Source organism: Nyctereutes procyonoides, unplaced genomic scaffold, assembly GCF_905146905.1.
Source record: "Nyctereutes procyonoides isolate TBG_1078 unplaced genomic scaffold, NYPRO_anot_genome, whole genome shotgun sequence".
Lineage (NCBI taxonomy): Eukaryota > Metazoa > Chordata > Mammalia > Carnivora > Canidae > Nyctereutes > Nyctereutes procyonoides.
In genome coordinates, this window is record NW_026575131.1 from 10,225,729 (window position 1) to 10,234,410 (window position 8,682).

The following is an 8,682-nucleotide window of genomic DNA, read 5'->3' on the forward strand; positions in this document are numbered from 1 at the left end:
TATAAAGTTCAGTGTTAGATATTCCTATTTTTAACCATTCCTAAGTCATTTCTACACACAGGATTCAGTTCTCCACCCGATTGCTTAACGTTCTTTTCTTCCCTATTCCTCTTTTCTCTTACCTCTCTCCCATGTAAAGCTATCTAGCTGTGTTTCTTCTCCCCCCCCCCTTTTTTAAGTTTTTATTTATTTGACACAGAGAAAGAATACAAGCAGGGGGAGCAGCAGGCAGAGGGAGAGGGAAAAGCAGGCTCCCTGCTGAGCAGAGAGCCCAACATGGGGCTTGATCTCATGACCCCAGGATCATAACCTGAGCTGAAGGCAGACACTTAACTGACTGAGCCACCTAGGCACCCCTGAAATATGAATTTGTGATATGAATGACTCTTTGGGAATTCCACAGCCTCCAATAGCAGGAGCTAGCGGGAGCCAAGACAAGAAAAAACACAGCTAGGGGCACCCAAGAACCCAAAGATGAGCTGTCCGGATGGATTTTTTTTTTAAATGGTGGTCTTCTTAGAATGTTTAAAATGGCAGTGTTCTTTGGTGGAAAGAGGCTGAGACCTGGGGAAGGGAAGAGGATTTTAAAGCTGTATCATTTAGGCTTTGGTATTGAAATCCCTGTGTTTTGGTAGAAAAAAAACTTACTCTGGGGGCACAAACTCATTGGCTGGGGTTGAAGTTGTGGTTCTAGACTGTGCCCCAGGAATGGCTCCCTCACTGTGAGTTACTATAGGTATGGGGCCCTTCACTTCCATGACCTAGGCTCTGGAAGGAGCTCCAGCAATTTTATATTGAAAATGTGTATTCTTTTCCTTAAAGGGCCCTTTTTATAATAAAAGTAGGCATCAGCCAAGCAAAGCATGGATTGGTCCCTGTCCCAGGACAATAAGGACCAGTAATCTTGCTCCTACCTATGGAGCCACTACTGGAGTTGGGAGCTTAAGATCTTTCTTCCACAGTCACAAAGATCACAAAGCAAGAATGAACTAGCCAGAATTGTGAAGTGGCCTCTACCACCATGAACAGTAGAGGCTCTTGGCACCCAGGAATAAGAACAGCCACTGAAAAGTCATTTATAGAAAACTTTGTGATTCTATAACCTTACTTTCCAGGAGAAAAGGCAAATAGAGCAGAAAGATAGCTTCATTTTCTTTTCATTTTGCCTCTATGAAATGTTCCCCTTTATGGCAAGAAGCAGTACTAGTGGTATTAGTATAGGTACATCAGCTTTCTTTGTGTTAGTTTTATAAGGCATATCATGTGTATTCATTTCCTAAGCAACTATAACAAGTCATCACAAATTGGATGGCTTGAACCAATAGAGTTCATTATCTCACAGTTCTTGAGTCCAGCAATCTGAAATCACCAGGCCGAAATCAAGGTATCTATAGGGCTGCTCTCCTTTCAGAGACTCTTGGGGGAGAATCCTTTCTTTCCCTCTTCCAGCTCCTGATGGTCACCAGCATTCCTTGGCTCTTGGCTGCATCACTCCCATATCTCCTTGATCACATGGATTTCTCCTACTGTGTATCAAATGTCCCTTAGCATTCCTTTTGAGATTTTATTTTTATTATTTTAGAAAGATATATATATATATATATATATATATATATTTATATTATTATTATTTATTTACTTTATGGGAGACAAAGCATGAAAGAGAGGCAGAGACATAGGCTGAGGGAGAAGTAGGCTACCTGCAAGGAGTCTGGTGTGGGACTCGATCCCAGATCCTGGGATCACTCTCTGGGCCAAAGGCAGATGCTCAACTGCTGAGCCACCCAGGCATCCCTAAGGTTTTATTTATTTGAGAGAGAGAGAGAGAGAGAGAGAAAATCTCAAGCAGACTCCGCTGAGTGTAGAGCCCAATGCAGGGCATGGAGCCCAATGCAGGGTTTGATCTCATGACCTTGAGATCATGATCTTAGCTGACATTAAGAGTCAGACACTTAACTGACTGAGCCACCCAAGCCCCCCCCCCCTTTCCATTAGCCTTCCTTTTATAAGGAGGCATATGGCACTTTCTGGCTACCCACGTATTTCTTCTCTCAAAATCCTTAATTTACATTTGTAAAGACTCTTTTTTTTTTCCAAATAAGGTAACATTTATAGATTTCAGAGATCAGGACTTGTTCTCTTTGAGGCCACCATTCAGTCCACTACACTATTCTTTTACTTGTAACCTTTCTGTTCCTTGTATTTAAGGTATGTCTCTTTTAAACAATTCAGTTTAAAATATCTGACACTCTCCATCTTTTAATTTGCATGCTTGTTTACATTTAACAAAAATGTTGATTTATTTAGGTTTCAAACAACCATCTTCCTAGTTGTCTTCTATTTGTCCGACTCTTTTTTTCCCTCTTCTTTCTTACCTTCTGGATGGACAAAATATTTCTTATTATCTGTTGGATTTCCTTGCTAATCTCATGCATGTGCTTTTAAATAGCACAAAAAAATTGCACCAGAATTTTAGTTGCAAAGGCATCTGGGAAATGTATTTTTCAGCTCTTCTACTCTTCTGTTCAGAAGAAGCATGCAAGGTCTTTGAGAGAGAAAGTCCAGTGTCTAGCACACATAGTGAGTTAACACAGCTGTGATACTTTCCCCACTTTTCTTTATCTTCATTATATAGCATGAATCACTCTATGTGTTCATAGGCTTTCCAGAACAAACATGGAGCTTGGAGGGAATGGGTAGATGAATATAAACATGGCAGTTGAACCTGGCCATAAACATAAACATCATGATACCTTTATATTTTCATAATATTTTAGTAGTTTGCTGAGTGTGCTAAACTGAAGAAATGATTTCATGGCTTCTGTCTTGATTTTGACGGGCTGTCATGAATCTAATAAGGTGATTAATAAATGGGAATAGAGAATGAAAATCAGTAAAAGAAATCTGAAAAAAATTTCAATCAGTAGGTGCTATCGGCAAAGGCTGATGGAAGGTGTAGAGAAAATACTTTTTTTATTGCTATCTATCTCTGATTAGTTCTGCCTGCATTGTGGGGAGAAACATATCCCTACAATTTGGAATTACACGTACTTTTAGTTTGGGTATAAAGCAAATGAGAATGTAATAAAGCAAGGAGGGGCAGAATTAGATACAGGTTTGGGTCTATTCCAAGTCAGTTTGGCACAGAAATTACAGCCTGAAATGGAATGTCTCATTATGATTCCTCATGTGCTAGCATACAGAGGCTGAAGAGATAATTTGCCTTAAAATACAATCCAGAATGGGAGTGAAAGTGGGGACAGTTGCTGCTACCCAGAGAGCAAACAGGCTTCTGCAACAACCTAATGATCTATGTAAAATGGATTGAAGTGGCCCTTGCCAGCCTTGATGTTTGCTATGGTGAGTTTTAGTTAAGCAACCCTCATGATGGTGCACATTTACGTAGCCTTCCAGAGACAGTTGTTTGGAATAGTACGCCAGGTGATTTCCCCCAGAATCAGGACACAGGTCTCTCTTTACCCTTAGTTTGAACATTTGGGACAGATTTTCCAGAATTTAATGTTATTGGAAGGTCTCCTGGATTTGTCTTGTTGCTAGTAGTGATTTTATGTCCTCAACAGTTGTCACTATTTAGAAAGAAGGTGCTAGAAGTAGAAAGAGTTTATATGACATCTCCTGAAACACTAGTTTGAGAGATTCTGCTTTCTCAGCCAGGATACCTTCCCAGTATATTACTCCTATTCTCTACTCTCCGTTGAAGAGGCTACTTTTCAGAGGGGGCCAAGTGACAAGTTTCTGGCCAAAAAACTATAAGGACTCTTGGGGAAGGGTTTCTATTCTGCAATAAAAAGACAAAGCTTCAGGAGAAGATCTGTAGCTTTTTTATTTTTACTGCTTAAAGTGTGGATGTAATGCCTGGAGATATGGCAACCATTTTGTTAATGTGAGGATGAATATCATACATCAAGGTTGGGAGGCAATGTAGGAGAAGACAACTCAAGTTCTTCATATCATCCTTGATCAGCTACAATAGGCCACAACTGTCTGCCTACAGACTTTGTTTCTTAAGAAAAATAAATCCTGGGCAGCCTGGGTGGCTCAGTGGTTTAGCGCCGCCTTCAGCCCAGGGCCTGATCCTGGAGATCCAGGATCGAATCCCATGTCGGGCTCCCTGCATGGAGCCTGCTTCTCCCTCTGCCTGTGTCTCTGCCCCTCTCTCTCTCTCTCATGAATAAATTAATAATAAACAAAATCTTTAAAAATATAAAAAAAATTTAAAAAAAGAAAAATAAATCCCTAATGGTAGTTTTCTGTTTGTTGGATTTTTAATTTTCCCCCCAGATTCTTCTTTTCTCATGTGGATACCCTTCAGTGACATAGAGCCTCATCCACTTCTCCCTAACACATCCTGCCTCCACTTGAACCCACTGATGAATACCCTAATTAAAATTTTAATTTAATTTAATTTTAATTTGAAAAATTTAAAACATTTTTGTGTGTCAGACCTATTTTATTTGTTATATGTAACCACTTAAAATACTGGGGGAGGGATCCCTGGGTGGCGCAGCGGTTTGGCGCCTGCCTTTGGCCCAGGGCGCGATCCTGGAGACCCGGGATCGAATCCCACGTCGGGCTCCCGGTGCATGGAGCCTGCTTCTCCCTCTGCCTGTGTCTCTGCCTCTCTCTTTCTCTCTCTCTCTCTGACTGTCATAAATAAATAAAAATTAAAAAAAAATAAAATAAAATACTGGGGGAAATTACAATGCATTTAAAATTAAGGAGTTTCCATGGAATCCCTAATATGACTGAAAAATTAGAAATTAGATTTTTAAAAATTTCAGTATAAAATTTTCATGCATACACATGTGGAAGAATTATATAGTGAGCTCCTATACATTACATAAATTCAGCAGAGATACAGACTTGGAGATGTTAGATGTGAGACTGCTAAGCTTAGGGAAGAACATTACTTCCCTATATTCTCAATTTACCTTTGGTTCAGGGGCCTTCTATGCACAGGTTTCTTTTGTTTTGTTTCTGTTTTTGTTTTTGTTTTTGTTTTTTGCAGTTTTTGAAGTATGGCCTGTCCTGGGCAGGATCAGGAATAAGACATGGCTGGATATACAGATTCTTTGGTTCTGTTTCAATGCTTCTAAATGAGAGTTGCTAGAAACAAGCTTTGTCATTAAAGTTTGAGAACTAGTATTTTCCAGAAATCAGTTATACAGTGTTAGGTGGTGGTGGTTGAGGGCTTGTTATTACACATTCCTTCTTATAGTTCATCTTCTTTGAGATATACCACCCCCCCCCCTTTTTTTTTTCCTAAAAACACCATCACATGGGGAAATTTTTAACCATAATATGGGTAAATGTGTACAATCTTACCACGGCCAGTGGATCTGTTGTAGATCTAGTTCACCTTGACTGTCAGGTCTTTGTGGATATTGATTACCTTCATTAGTATAATTGATCTGATAAAATGTAAAGCAACAGATGAACAAATTAATATTTAAACTGCCTTCATTGTTGAAGAACTGAGGATAGACGTGACACTTCTCTCCTGTCATGACAATTGAGGGGCATTCTTGCTGACCTATCTTTGTTTTTTACTTTCAAGTTTCTCCCCAAGAAGAATGAGGAAATGATCTGTGTGTCATTGTAGGATTCAATAATATTTATATTCCAATTCTTATAATGTCAGAAGCTTTAGTCTGGAATCTTTTGTTCAAAATAAGTGCACATATACCCCAGTTGGTCATACAAGTCATTGTTAATGCGGAATCAGAGTCTTCAGTTGGAAAATGGGAACACGGGAAGTATTAAGGAATCTTTGAGAAAGATTCATGCACAATTCTGCCAAGTTCCCTTTGGAGAGCTAGATATGGATTCATCCAGATAGGAAATCCTTATACTTTGTTTTGACCTATTCTAAATGTCTTCCATTTAAGAGAGAATGAACAGAAAGCCAATGATATCAGAATGAGATGATTCAGTAAGTCAGGTTAGTGGGACCAACAATTTCAATTTTCCTGAGATTGGAGGGTTTTCCAGGAAGCTGGATTTTATGTGCTAAAACCAGCAAAATCCCAGGAAAAAACGGAATGGCCAGTCACTGTCAAATGAGAAAACTGTATAAAATGGGTGGTTTCTAAAATCTTCTATTTCTCTATAATGGGTTCTTACTCTGAACATGAGGTTCCCAGAAGCCAAGATACCTGACCTTAACTTTTTTTTTTTAAACAACATATTGCAACTTTATTAGATTTTTCTATTTTACTGGCTGTTTGGACTCAACAAAGGCCTTAGGAAACCTGTAACTTTAACATCTTCAGGTGTCATAGTACAGAACACAAAATGTGATTAGATGGCACAAGAGCAGTCAGCCTGTGCAACTGTTAACATCACAGCTGTGGTCATTGCATGTTTTTATAATTCAATCATAAACATAAAAATATTCACTATCATGTGCAGGTTCTCTGTTCCTGCTGTGCAAGACATCATCCAAAACCAAATCAGATTATCAGACGAGGCCTAATTAATGACAGGTACCAACAGGTGCTGCTGTGCAGGTAGGTCAAAACTCTGCCTCATATTTCAGGATGAGAAATTAGCAAGTCTATGAAAAACTGCTCTCTTTTGGGCCACTATTTCTACACCTCCATACACATTCCCTCCTCAACGTGTCCCATTATCCTTTCCTCTAGTGTCTGGATAGGACTTTGTGGCTACTTTCCAAGTGAGAGTGGTGTTTAGGGTTTTGCTGGGTTCAGGGGAAGAGGGTGGATGGATGGATGAATGGACAAACTGACAAAAAGAGGAGGGAAAGAAAACATTTCAAAACCTTCTTATTTAATAGAAAGCTCTCCATGATACCTCTCAGAATATAAACAGAGCTTGGTGTAAAGAATGTCACTGTGATGACTAAGACTTCTATAAGGAGTTAGGCAGTATCTTGATCTATCCCCACCCCCTAACAGATTTTCCTAAAACACATGGGACAGAGAGGAAGTACATACATCCCTTTCCAAATGAGGGCAATGTTACTCTTCCCAAAAAATAATGTTACACCACTGGCTCCTGAAGGCAGCAGCTGCCTGCCAGCCACTTTGGAATGGGCAGTTACAGCTGTGTACTTTGGAACCTGTCGGGTCATGAGTTTGATGTCTGAGGAGTTTCAGTCCACCTCCATCCCATGAGGGGCATTGGAGTTTGGTGGCTGCAGTCAGCATTCTATCCTTTGATCACAGCAATTGGTCTCAGTTATTGGCCTTCTTGCTGATTCCAGCATCATAGCAGGTGTTCACCACATCCGTCACATTCTTATAGGACTCAGGAGCCTCTTCCATAACCAGTTTGGGTGGGGCAACTTGGATTGTGATTCCCATATCTGCCAGTTTGTCCAAGATATCCTGGAAATCTAAATTACAACGAGATTTTGCTCAGGACAATGCATAGCCTAATCCATGGCAAGTCGTCCCAAAGGTCTCTGTCATGCCCTGCTCGGTGCTAGTAAGAATGCAACTGCAGGTGCTCATGGTGCCACCAATGAGTTGGTAATCCACAGCAATGAGGGGATGGTGAGGAGAGAAAGCCCAAGTGGATCCCTTCCTATGTACCGACACTGTCCGTTCCTTTCCGTCCACAACATGCTATTCTACTTTGGCAATATTGTGAGAAATGTTGTAGATCACACATAGGTCCAAGTCATCAGGGGTTGTTCTGAAGACCTTGGCAAAAGCCTGATGGATTAGGAAGGTCATGGAAGAGTGGTTGACCCAGGCATAGTTCCCAGCAGCTGCCATCCCCTTCAGGTAGTCCTGACCCTCTGGGGAAGCATTCCAAGCACAAGCCAACTGATGGTTGTTGACTATAATCTTGTCTCTTTTCATGGCTTTTTCCATAGCTACGACTGTGGCTACTTGGTGGCCCAAGCCTCAGCTTCCAATGTGGATCATCACATATACTTGTCCCTTATGGTCGATGCCCATTTTCTTAGCAGCATACTCATTGAAAATCTCATCCACAACTTGGATTTCTGCATAGTGGTTGCCTGCTCCCAGGGTCCCTAACTGAGGAAGGCCTCTTTTCTTAGCCTTTGCAGAGACCTTATTGGGGTTGGCCTGCAACATCCTGCCGTACTCCTCATAGTGCTCCTTGTTCTCAGCCCAGGCATAGCCTTCCCTCAGGGACCAATCCACACCCATCTCCAAGGCCTCATCCAAGTCTTTGGCACTCATGGGGATGACACCGTTTGAACTCACTCCGACAGGAATATAGTCAAACATAGCTTGGGCAAGCTGCTCCTTCACAGGCTGGACATCGCTTTCATCTAAATAGGTTCTTAGCAAGCGGACGCCACAGTTGATGTCAAATCTGACACCACCTGGGGATACCACTGCATCGGGGTCTTTCATATCAAAGGCTGCCATATTCCCAATAGCAAACCCATAATCTGAATGGACATCAGGAAGCCCAACATCTCTATGAACAATCCCAGGCAGGGCTGCCACATTGCCAATTTGTTTCATGGCTGGTAGGAAGCCACCGACACCACCACCTTGACAGGCATTTCTTAATTCCTCAAACATTAATTTTTCCAGAGCGTCATTCACATAGAAAACCTTCCACCTGCATCTTGGGCATGAAGCCCTTCTTGATTCTTCAGCAGTTTTTATTGATCTTTTCCAAGAACTGTACTCCATCATTATAGCTGCGACTCAT

The 8,682-nt window shown here is 41.1% G+C and overlaps 1 pseudogene; it reads right to left on the reverse strand.

Moving 5' to 3' along the window:
• Nucleotides 1-7,191: 7,191 nt before the first annotated feature.
• Nucleotides 7,192-8,682, reverse strand: LOC129521357 (RNA-splicing ligase RtcB homolog; annotated as a pseudogene).